General features: G+C 42.4%; 1 pseudogene; it reads right to left on the minus strand.

Annotated features, from left to right (window-relative positions):
* Positions 1-236: 236 nt before the first annotated feature.
* Positions 237-12,611, minus strand: part of LOC109373041 (N-alpha-acetyltransferase 50 pseudogene) — a 117,563-nt pseudogene continuing 105,188 nt past the window's right edge.

Genomic DNA, 12,611 nt, shown 5'->3' on the forward strand with positions numbered 1-12,611 from the left:
ATATTCCTCGAACTGTCTTTTTCTATCCCTGAGGCCATATTACAATTACTAATTTGTATTGTCTCATCCCTTCCCCTTCTCCTTCATCCCCACCCCCTCCCAACTAACAACCCTCAATTCTTCCTCTGTGTCTCTGAGACTATCTCCATCCACTTCTCCCATCCATTCAGTTCCTTAGAATCCACGTATAAGTGAGATCATATGATATTTGTCTTTCTCTGTCTTTTATTTGGCAATTAGCAAAGTGTACGGAAGTTCATTTGTAACCTGTTCTTGTCTGTCGTTTGCACATCTGCATTCTAGCCAGAAGGGACTTTGAGGTTTCTCTGTAGCACGTGAGCATCTGCAGGCTCTATCCTCTTACAGTAGTTCTTTGTCTCAATAATCTGAAAGCCAAACTTCCTGTAGAAGTCAACTGCTGACTCGTTGCTGATCTGGATGTGCAGACAGATACTGTCAAAAGTGCCCTTTGTCTCGCAGATGTTGAAGACACTTTTTAACATTTTAGTTCCTATTCCTAGCCTTCCATATGGTGCCACACCTCCTAGCGTCATGATGTAGTCTTTTCTGATGTGTGAATGACCCGCCCTACTGCATGCCGCACCTGCTGCAATATCACTGAAAGAGGCAAGTTTTGCTAGCTCACCAGCCAACAGTGCATCCTTGTAGAACTTGTCATTGTAGCTGACTGGAAAAATGATGTGGTTTAATCTCTTCAGCCTCTTAATATTGTGCGGTGTCACATCTCCCAGCACGATTCGGGTACCTTTCACCTTCCCTGCCTGCTGTGGTCACTGTTACCACCTATAGCAATGCCTATAGTTATCACCATCCTGAGTTCTCAGGGGCCTGAGCTCAGGCCACTCAACCCCACCAGCCGGCCTCCCTGCTTAGGACAAGGAGCGGAGTGGGTGAGAGTGGAGTGTGGCCCTGTGTCTCCGGAGGGAACAGCAGTGTCTCCTGCAGCCCTGGCTACACATTTAAACGCAAGAGGAAATCTAGTCCCAGAAACCTTGAAGATCACTGGAATTCTGGAAGTTGGACAGAAGCAAGGGAGTGGGGGGCGAGAGTAGGGAGGGAAGAATAACTGTCCATATCTCTCCCAGAGTGCCCTTGTCAGACTGGCCCCCATCGCCTCACTCTCCTTTCAAATCTCCATCCTGCACTGACTCACTGCCTCATTTCCTCAACCACCCATCCTTTCAGACCCCTGGTTGCTTCCTTTTTGCCATGTGAAGTTGGAGTTGACTTGCCACCCCACCATTGCTACCTGGCACCTCCCACGACAGCCACACCACAAAGGCCAGGATCACAGCGACAAGCACAGAGGCCTCCACAGAACATGGGATCTGAAGAAAAAAACTGCCACAAAGCTGATACTTAAGTGTGTTTGTTCCTGCCACACGTGATCCTGGGCACCTGGGGAATCCCAAGATGAAAAATAAAATAAAAAACAAGATTAAAAAACAAAACAAAAACATAGCTCCTGCTTTCAGAAGCCTTGCAATTTGAATGGGGAGATGAGGCATGAACATAATCCTTTTAAGGCAACATGGTATGTGAAAAAATGCCACAAGAGAGAAAGAAATGAAGAGTGATAGAAAATCAGATGGATTTTTTTTTTTAGTAGTCTTGTACATTTGAATGGATGCCCAGTGCCATGTTAGGACAGGTCTGGGACCCCAGGAACAAAAGTGTTGTGAGGGTCATCATGAGTTTTGTCCTGCAGACAATGGATTTTACCCCACCCTCAGACTTGAGAAGATGTGTTAGGCAGGGAGAAACCCTGTGTCCAGAGTTGCTGCATATTGTGAAATATTTTCCCATAAAGAGCAATGTTTAATTAATACCTAAAATAGCTAATTGCAATGGCTGATGTGTGGTTCCGGTTAAGGAGGATTCTGCAGGTCATTTAGGAAGGATTTGGGTGTGGCTATGGGGCATATAACACTAGAAGGGATCAACAAGCTCCTTAGATGTCTGTTGAAAGCCATAGGCCCTCTGCCAAGAAAAATGAATACACAGGCCAACAAAAGTTTGCCTGTCATTTTAGGGATAGTGAACCTCTGTGTCCCATCTATTGACTTCCCAGGAGTCCATGGGCTCCCAGACAATACAGCTTTTGGAATCAGACATATATCTGAATCCTCACTCTCCCACCTTCAGAGTAGGGCCTTGAACTTCACCTCTCTGATTCTGAAAAGTCTCTTCTACAAATTCAGAGTGGTGTAAGGACTACATTAAAATAGAACTAATATGTAAAGCACTGACACATATACAGTAAGTAATCAACAAATGTGAGTTTCTATGTAATGACTGTTTCTTTGAGAAATGTATTCTTGAATTTCAAGCAACTGACTTAATCTCATTTGTAAACTATAAAAATTAAAAAAGAAATTCAATTCCACTAGGACTAAGACATTTCAAACTCCCATTTTAAATGTACACACCACTTGAATCATGATGAAAACACAAAGTAAATCCAGTATAGAGGGGATGCATTTTATGTAAGGGATAAATTACTGGAGACCTTGCATAAATCAAAATTTGCATAATTCACAACTAATTTTCCTATTGGAATAAATATAAAGTATGAAGATGCTGGTACATAAATCTACAACCATTGTAGCATATTTTGCTTTAATGCAGTCTTTTATTTCCTCAGCATTATCTATATATCATAAAGTGCTCTCTCTGAAATTAACAGCACAGTGTATCGTAGCATGTGTGTCTCAATAGTGTTTTATCACATTTACCTTCCTTTTCAGTTACTGGTGTTCAGGCATATTTTTAGAACTAGCATCAGTACCAGTACCACCAATTAATGAATATATGTATGACATTATTTGATGATTACAAAAAAAGGACTCAATTATACTAACAGTGACTATTCAGGTCAAGTCATAACAGTAACCAACATCATTTGCAGAGGTTCCTGTTCTGACAAAGCCTGAGGGGCCGTCCTCTCATAGTGCTGAAGTCAGGCCACCATGAAGCAAAAGGTAAACACAGCTACCGTTTCATTCAAGCTGCCATTTTGGCTTTGAAAGTACACAAGTCTTGACATTTTTTATTTGAAATATTTGCATGATTTCATTTATACATAAGGTGAAATTTTATTAATATTTCATAGACTTGCTTTCATATGTACATAAAATGTGACTACACAGAATCTGAAATAAGAACAGAAGAGACACAACCTTAAGGCCTGGCTCACGGCTTTAATTAGCGAATCTGATCAGCAGCAGACTGTATATATGATGCCTGCAGGCTCTGATACCCCGGGCATTATCTGCATTGGCGTTAAAGAATGAAAACCAACAGATGGCTAGTTTCATAGCAGAAGAAACAGTCTCTGACCTTGTTTCACAGGCGCTCTGGAGAACATTAGTGCTTAGAATTCTGAGAATCTAGAACTCAGTCTCCTGTGCAAAGACAGCTGGAAAACTGCCATCAGTGCAGGCGCACCAGTAGACAAGCCCCGCTGAGGAGGGCGGAGAGCAGGAGGAGGGCGCTTGATAGAAGGAAGAAACATGCTTTAAAATGCAAAACGACGGCTTCCCAATAGTGGGTCTGCAACATCTGTCTGGCCAATACCTAAAAACTTAAAAGAGGTATTGAAGGTCTATATATGTCAATTTCGTGATTACGACACTGTTGGAAGGTATAGAATGTGTGACTTACCATTGGGGATACTGGGTGAAGGGTGTGAGGAGGGACTTTGAATTATTTCTTAAAACTGCACATGACCCTACAATTATCTAAAAAAACAGAATCAGTACTGAAGTGGAGAAGCTAATCAACTCTTTGGTCACAGGTTTAGCTACAAGGATGTCTGTCACAATGCTGTTTATATTAGCAAAATATTGCACATCTCTAAATCTCTAATGACAAGAAATTTGTTCATTACAAAAACTGTGGTGTGTATATATAAAACATACTATGCAGCCATTAAAATGATTTTGTAGGAAAGCATATACAATTTGGGAAAATGTTCACAATATATTTTCACAAAATCAGATTATAAAACAGTATCACCTCAGTTTTGTAAATTATAAGTGTCAATTATAAGAAAGGACTGAAAGGATAAAAATTCATAATGTTAGCAATGGGTGATTAGGTTAGGGATCATTTTTCTTTTTTTCTGATGTGCTCGATTTCTTCCATGAATACTAACTCACTCACGTACAGATAGTTTCTAAGCCCTTGTGGCATGGCAGGTGAGGCAACCACGGCAAGTAAGAGACACGCGGGCCCCTCCCTTCCGGGAGCGTCCTGGCGAAGACAGACACAACTGAGCCAGCAACACAACGGATGGAGGTGAACGCCAAGCTTCCCTGGAGCAGCGTCCTCAGCGCTGAGGAGCCTTGCCCTGGATCCTGTCTGTTGCAAAAACAAGCTCTCAGTCCACATAGCCCAGCCCCTCAGTGACCAAACCACGATGCTTGACTTTCATCTCTCAGGCTCCCATCTCTGTTGTATGGTTTCTGATACAGTTAGTGGCCCTGGCCTTAAAAGAAGAGAGACATGGAGACTGGGCATTTTCAAGTATCTGCCACATACCAGGCACTGTCATGGGCTTTGCTTTCACAGCGTCATGGAGCCTTACCACAATCACAGGAAGGAGGGGGTTTTTTGGTCAGCATTTTACAGAGCAGTGAAACCGAAACACAGATGATTACATGGTTTGCCCACACACAGCTGATATGAAAACCAACATTCAGACTCAGGCCTGACTCCAAAGTTCATGCTCTTTCCGCACATACCAGGCTGCTCTCCTCATTTACCTGTCAGAACATCTCCCAGCAGAGCTACCTCTGTAGATTTCCATCTACTGCCTTCGCCCCTTGTGTTTGGCCACATTTGGGATGTCAGACGCCAGACCTAAAGATTCAAATTCTCTGGAAAGAACTCTCTGAGGTTGGATGGAACCCAGGGAAAAGGGCTTTAAACTGACTGGCTGCCAGCAAAGCTGCGCTACTCAGGAGGGGGCTTCAGACCCATAGTTAACAAGCAGCCCCCTCCCCTCGCTCCAGCTGCTCCCAAGGGTACAGGTATCACATGGCATCACAAACAGTCTGTGAATCCCTTCTCTGCTCAGAAAAACAGCTTCAAATACTTTTGTTTCCCTGATACTGATCACCAAAAGATTCTTTTTTACCTCTTATATTCAAGAGGTCGTTGCAGACTGTCCCTTACAATCCTGCCTGGGAAGAACTGTGCTTGTCTGTCCTTGATCTTTTGATCTCCTATACTCACTACCAGTCTTGAGAAATAAAAACCCTCAGCAAAGCCCTACATGAAAGTCCAGAAGCCAGTAAATCAAGCAATATTGAACCCACAAAAACAATTCAGTGGGTAAAAGTAAAATGCACAGCAATATATAGAGTGTAATCCTACTTATAGTTAAAAATACAATATTTTTGTATACGCATAAATACGCTTCTTTTAAAAAACTTATTATGAAAAGTTTCAAACATCACAAAAACAGAATACACTGACTCCTCCACACCTACCATCTAGCATCTGACCTCCAGTGATGCCAAGATTGACGGATCCGTGGGTTCGGGTGTTGTCAGCCTGATCCCGTTCATCATGAAGTTCTACATCTGCCTCTCACCACTGTTTTACCACCCATTGGTGAATATGGCTTAGACCCATTTACTTATCATTTTAGACTTCCTTCTGCATTTTAGCTGCAATCCTTCTAGAAAAAACTTTTCCTCCTTAACAATGTGCATACAAGGAAGGCAGAATAAATGCTGGATTCTTTTCTCTTTATCATTTTACCATTTCAGATCAATGAGTGGGTGGGTGCTCTAGCAGCCTTCAATGGTGATCCTATCGAATCCTTACAGTGAAATTCTCATCACTAAGGGTCGCACGAGCGAATCTATTTCTTACATCTTGGGAAGCTCTCTAACAGCAAATAGCTTAAGAGAGAAATTACTCCAGTTCCTTGGAAGCTGCAACTTTGAAAAGGAAGATGAATTATTTAATTAGAAACAAAGAGCCAAATTAGGGGTTAAGAAATTAATCATACAAAGTTTAGAGTAAACATTTAAAAGAAGACTTTTCTTTTTAAGGAATAAGAGTAGATCTGGAAATAAAATGTTGAGGAATCTTAATTTTTTCCCACAAGAAGATGACCAACAAAGGCTGCTGTTTGACCTGAGAAACATTAAGGCAACTTTAGAATCAGCAGCTCTGCACAGTAGCAATCTCGGTGCTGCACAGATCTACATCTTGCTTTTCTAAACTGATCTAAATCAAATTCCTCCACTTCCACGCATTGCCCCTGCGCTGCTTCCCCATGATCCTCCCATCCCAGTTAACTGCCATCCCATCTTTCCAGTTGCTCAGGTCAGAAACTGCCTTATCCTTGACTATTTTCTTTCTCTCAGACATCCAGTACTCAGCAAATCCTATTTGCTCTATCTCTAAACTATATTGAGAATCTGACCCCTTCTCATCACCTCTGATTCTGCCACCTGGTCCAAGTCACTTCTATCACTCACCTGGGATATTGCAATTACTTCCTAAAGGGTCTTCCTGCTTCACCTTTGCTCCTGTAGAGCGTAGTTTCCATCAACCACCAGGGTGAGCCTTTTGAAATTAAGTCATATCTCCTATACCTCACCTCAAAAGTCAGCAGTGGTTTCTTGTCTCATGCAGAGTAAAAGCAGAACTTGCTGTAGCCTCCAAACCCTCCCAGGCCCCTCGTTACCTCCCTGACCTCATCTCCTACCATGCTTGCCGTCTTCTCTCCATGCTATCCTCACTGGTTGATGATTCTGCACATACTCCAAATATGCCTCTGTCTGCCTCAGGGCCTTTGCACTTACTGCTCCATATAATGAACTCTTTACTCCCAGATACCTGCATGGCTCACCCCCTTTTTTCCTTCAGGTCTGTGCTCAAATGTCACCACCACCACCCCTACCCATCGCCACTCCACACACAATAATGCCTGTTCTCCTTTCAGTCTTTATTTTTCTCCATAGCAATTATCACATTTATAGTACTATATAGTTAATGTATTTAATTCTTTGCTTATTTTTATCTCTTTCATTAAAACATAAACTCCATAGGGCAGGGGTTTGGATCTTTTATTTGTTCCACTGCTTGAAACAAGGCCTGGTACACCATAGGGCCTCAATAAGTACCTCCTGAATATAAAATACTGTGATAGCCAACACTGTGTCTTCCCAACCCCTGCCCACAAATACACAGGCACCATTTTTACCTTCAGCTCTACAGCCCCATGGCCAATGGAAGATGGAATATCAGATTTTACTCTATGAACTCACTTTAACAACATTGGAATGCAGTGAGAATAATTTTTAATAAACTATTCCATCTCTTAATAGATATAGTGAACAATAAATGCAAAGTGTCATAACATATTAGACTTTTATTTACATTGTAAAATCGAATTGGCAGCTGTGCGATAATAAAAAGTGAAGACTATGAGCTGCACTAGGAACAAATAAAACCTGATCAGTCAGGTTTGGAATTCTCTTGCCTCTCATCCTGGCTGCCCCGTTTCCTCCCCAGCTAATAGTTCTTCTACATTGTGCTCTCAGAGTAGGAACTGTCACTGCCCTTAGTCACACTACAGTGCCTCATTAAAGAAGCCAGCTGTCATAACCTGCAACGGCTTTGGTTTTAGGCTATTTTACCTTTCTCTTATCCTAGCTCAGTGATTCTTAACCAGAGATGAAATATCAGAGTTGGCTGAGATGTCTGTTCACAATATGCATTCCTGGGCCCCATCCAGAGAGATTCTGATCATGGGTCTGGAGGGAAATTGTGGGAGGGTGGATATTGGACAGCTGGACCTTAGGAAAACTCCTCAATGATTCTCAGATGCTCCTCTGGTTCAGAACCACCATTCAAGTTGACAATACACTAAATATAAGTACTATGTGAGACTTTTTAGTTAAGAGAGGGAGGACCTGGGAGGAACCCTCAACACTCAAGGGGAGATGAATCACGGGTTTCCCAATAACCAACATCTCGCAAATGAGGGAAGGACACAGTGGCTGGCTGATCCCAACTAGAATAATCCCTAGTCCTTGCAATGATGGGAGGGGAGGGGTTACCAAGCATTGCCATAAGGAATAGGATTTCTGCAATTTATTGAAGCCTTACTCATAATGAATATTTTTATCAGGTAAGAAGTGTCTGTTCCTTTTCTCTCAAGGCTTCTGGCCACACTATGTGACAACAATAAAACCTCCCAGGCCTCTATGATCCAAATCCGTCTTCTTCCCTAAGTTACCCCAGGTCTCAAAGGGTAGGGGGGCACAGCTCCTTAAAAAGGGAGCTATGGTGTGAGAGATGAGATGAGGAAGATTCCACAGGGCAGTGAACAGCAGCAGGAATCAGAATCAAGCAGTGCAAGGGGTTCGGGGACCTCTTTCTGAAAGCAGTGACACTTGAACCTGTACCTGATGGATATGTAGGAGTTATCCAGGGAATCAGGAGGGGAAAGAGAGTGGGAGGACTATCACAGGCATAGGAAGTGGCAAGGAAGCGCCTGCCATGTGGAAAGACAGAAACCAGCCTGGTGTGGCTGGGTCAGAAAGTTCAAGGACAATGGGAGAGAATACACTGGAGAGAAAGGCTAGGGGCTTGTCATCCATGCTAAGGAACTTGGACTTTAATGCTGAAGAGGAGCCACTGGAGGGTTTTTAAGCAAGAGAGTAACTTGATAAGCTTTGCATTGTAGGAAGGAGCACTATGGCTGTCCCGGGAGCACAACTGAAGAAAGGCTAGACACAGGGAGGCCAGATAGGAGGATGCCATTATCCTTCAGGTGAGAGGTGGGCAGCTTAGGGCCCCTTCTTCTGCTTCCTCCCCCTGTAAGATGAGCGGCAGCACCGGCATTTCTGAAGACAGTATCCTGAGGGTCTGAAAGCTTTCTTATTCATTCAGCAATATTCTTTTAAAAACATGTTTATTGAGCATCTATTATCTTCTATAGCTGCACTGTCCAATTCAGTAGCTACATGTGACTACTGAGCATCTGAAATGTAACTAGTCTGAACTGAGATGTGCTGTGAGTATAAAACACATACCAGATCTTGAAGACTTAGCACAAAAAGAAAAATATAAAACCTCACATTAATAATTTTATATTGATTACATGTTGAGATAATATTTTGAATATACTGGGTTAAATAAAATAAATTATTAAAGTTAATTTCACATGTTCCTTTTCACTTTTTTTAAAATGTGGCTACTAGAAAATATTAAATCACGTATGTAATTTATTCATATTTGCGAGTTGCATTATATTTCTATTGGACAGAGCTGTTCTTGGCACTATTCTCAGCACCAAGAATATGGCCGAGTGCAAAGCAAAGGCCCTGCTCCCATGGGAGCTTACATTACAATGGAACACAACCCAATTCAATCTTAAAAAAATTAAAACAAGCATATTCTTTATCATCTATATAAGCCAATCCCTTTATCATGAAGAAGTGCCATACAACATTGGTGCCAAGCTCAGTGCTGTGACCACATCAGTACCAAGGAGCTGTGCAGTGGCCAACCAAACTCACAGGTAACATCTTTACACCCAGGGGAAGCCAAAGGACACTGGGGCCCCTTACAAACAAAGAACTCATGGTTATCCTTCTAGACCCAGGTGTCAGGATTGCTAAACACTGAGTCATTCCACGACACATGAATTGGAGGCCACCATGTCCAAAGAGCCTGTAATGTCAATGCCATATACATGTAGTAAGTTGTGGCTATTTCAGAAAAAAGGAAAAAAAAACAGCATCCATCACATTAAATCGGTGCCATTAATTGGAATACTACTTTGGTTTTGCTAAGTTGTGTCAGTTTTAGAGTTGTCCAACCACTAAAAGTATGAGGCATTTGTAATTACTTTTCTGTTTGAACATATTTAAGTAATACTATAATAAAGCTAACTTCATTAAGCACTAGAGATGTGTAATAATATTTTTCGCTGAAAAAGGAATCCTTATATTACTCAAGCTTCAGAAATCCTTCCCTAGATTATGGCATCTATTCACTGCACCTCCCCTGGCCCCCATCCATGCCCTCCCAGAAATCCAGGGGCTTCCCAGTGGCCTACAATTTGCTACTTGTCAGCAGCACCTGAACAGCCCGGGTGAACAACTGGCCCCTTACTTTCTCTACCCCAGAAAACAGCCATGATCATTCAGGGGCCTATGCCTTAGCCAGCCATGGCTCTCAAGGAAAGAAACATACACCCAGAAGCAATATTCAAAACATTCCACAACACGTGTCGTGGCATTGCCCAATCAGAATGGGTGCTACCTGTAAAGAGCGAGTTTAGCCCTGCCATTGAATGCCACCCTGCATGCCCCACCGCCACCCCCAACCCCCAGCTCTGTTTCCTCAGGTGAGGGGGGGGCTCCCCAGAGTTCCCAGTTGTCTTGCCTGCCACCAAACTCAGTTCTCCACAGAGCTGCCCTAGGCATGTTCATCTTTTTATCTTCCTTATTATGATTCCTAGGCCAGCATAATGGAAGCGGCGAGCATAAACACTCATAGATTGGGGACAGCAAAGCATAATGGTTAAAATGATAAACTCTGGAGCCAGATAGTCTGGATTTGAATCTTAGCTCCCACAAGTAGCCACAGTGGACATGGGCAAATTCTCCTTACCTCCATTTCCTTTTCTGTAAACTACAGATAATAATAAATTCTCAGTGGGATTTATATTACATATAAAGCACTTGGAACAGTGCTTAACACTCATTAACAATTACTACTAAGATACCAAGGGTATCTTTCTCTCCCACAGTAGAAATAAGATGTGGACCTAAAAGGCCCAAATCTTGCAGAAACCCCCATCCTCCCTGACTGTAGATTAACATCCCCAGTTGCCTTTGATGTGGGAAGACTCCATCCTGAATGAGTTGGTCCATACAGGCTCCACCCATTTACAGTCACCATAGGGTGCTTGGCACAAAAATAGACTTGGAAGCTGCCACAGCAGGAGATGCATTTGGCAGGGAAATTAGAGAACTGCTTTGGCACAAGCCAATATATCACCTGCAAAGCCACACATCTGCAGTCTTATCAATAGAGCTCCAAAACACCACAGCTCAATTTCAAAGGAAAAGGTGCGTGAGGTGTTTCCAAACATGAAGCTATGGGGGCCCCTGACAATTCCAGTCACTTTGTAAACAATATATTCACATTCTTGGAATGCGAGAAGTAAAATAGCGCACCTAAGCATCCAAGTGGCCTGGGGTAGCACACAACAGGCTTGCCTCCTAGTTTATCGTGTCCAAAGTCATTGACCTGAAACACTAACGCAGCCTGATGCTCCAATGCAGTTCACACACAGGTGGTTATCAGAATCACATGGGAAGATTAATAAAAATGCAAAAGGCACAGGTCCTGCTCCAATGAGCCTCGAACTGTGTTCTTCATTAGCTCTTCAGGTATTTATAGCCACCAGAAAATGAGAACCACTGGCTCTAAAGCAAAGATAGCTACAGAAGAGACACCAGGCCCCTCCCACACTCTAATTCAACACCAAGAATGCTTTAACTGACTACCACAACTCACAAACTCAGCCTTTCAACACTTTAATAAAATTAATAAAGGCATACAGTACTAATCATGTTTAAGCAATGCTGGCTATACATATCATGGCATTTTGAAAAGGCATTTGCATAAGTTTATTTTAGACTTGGGGATTCTTACGCTCTCAGACTGTCTCACTATTACTGAAAGAATGCTTTAAAATTATGATGTGAAGACATGTAATTAACTTTTAATTGAAATGACTCTGGGAAGAAAAATCATAAATAGATCATTTGTTTTCACTGTGTTTTCACAATCAGACACAGAAAGTAATCGATGAATAAGAAAATACAGTGAAACTCAGGGCACAGACAGTATAGTTCCCAAAAGCAGAAATGCAAGACTCTCGAGCATAATGGTCCTGTGCAGCCATTCCCAAGAAGTATGTCCAGAGTTCTAGGAATGAATTACTTGGGCTCTAGTAGGTATGTTTTAAATACCAGAAATTACCAATATGACATGCTTTCAGACACTGTTACTGATTTGGGCTAGAAAGTTGCTAAGAATAGATCTTAAAATTTGCCTAATTGCAGGCCATTAGGCAAAATCAAGGATATGATACGGGTACTCAGATACAAAAAAGAAGAACAATTTCTAAAAATATTTTACTGATGAAATTGAAAATATAATAATCATAACTGAGTTCATTTTTTATTACAATACAGATATACTAATGAGAAGACAAATTATGTTTAGGGGGATAACAATGCTTAATTGGGGCTCAAAGTTAGTCTTCCATATTATCATGGCAGAAATGAAGCCTAAAATGAATAATCAAGACAAAGCATCCCCTGGGCTGGCCGAGTGGCGCGATGGTTAAGAACTCGCTTGGGATGCCAGAGGGCCCCGGTTCGGATCCCACATATGAGTCCCTGTGGCAGTGGGTTGCCATGGGCTACCGTGTGTAGCCAGCAGCCAGCGTGAGCGGCCAGCAGCCGCAGTGAGCAGCCGTCCAGAAGCCAGCGACTGATCTGCCTCGCCAGGGAAGAGCACAATGATGGTGCCAACTTGGG

The sequence above is a fragment of the Hipposideros armiger genome, unplaced genomic scaffold (genome assembly GCF_001890085.2).
Source record: "Hipposideros armiger isolate ML-2016 unplaced genomic scaffold, ASM189008v1 scaffold_16, whole genome shotgun sequence".
Classification (NCBI taxonomy): Eukaryota; Metazoa; Chordata; class Mammalia; order Chiroptera; family Hipposideridae; genus Hipposideros; species Hipposideros armiger.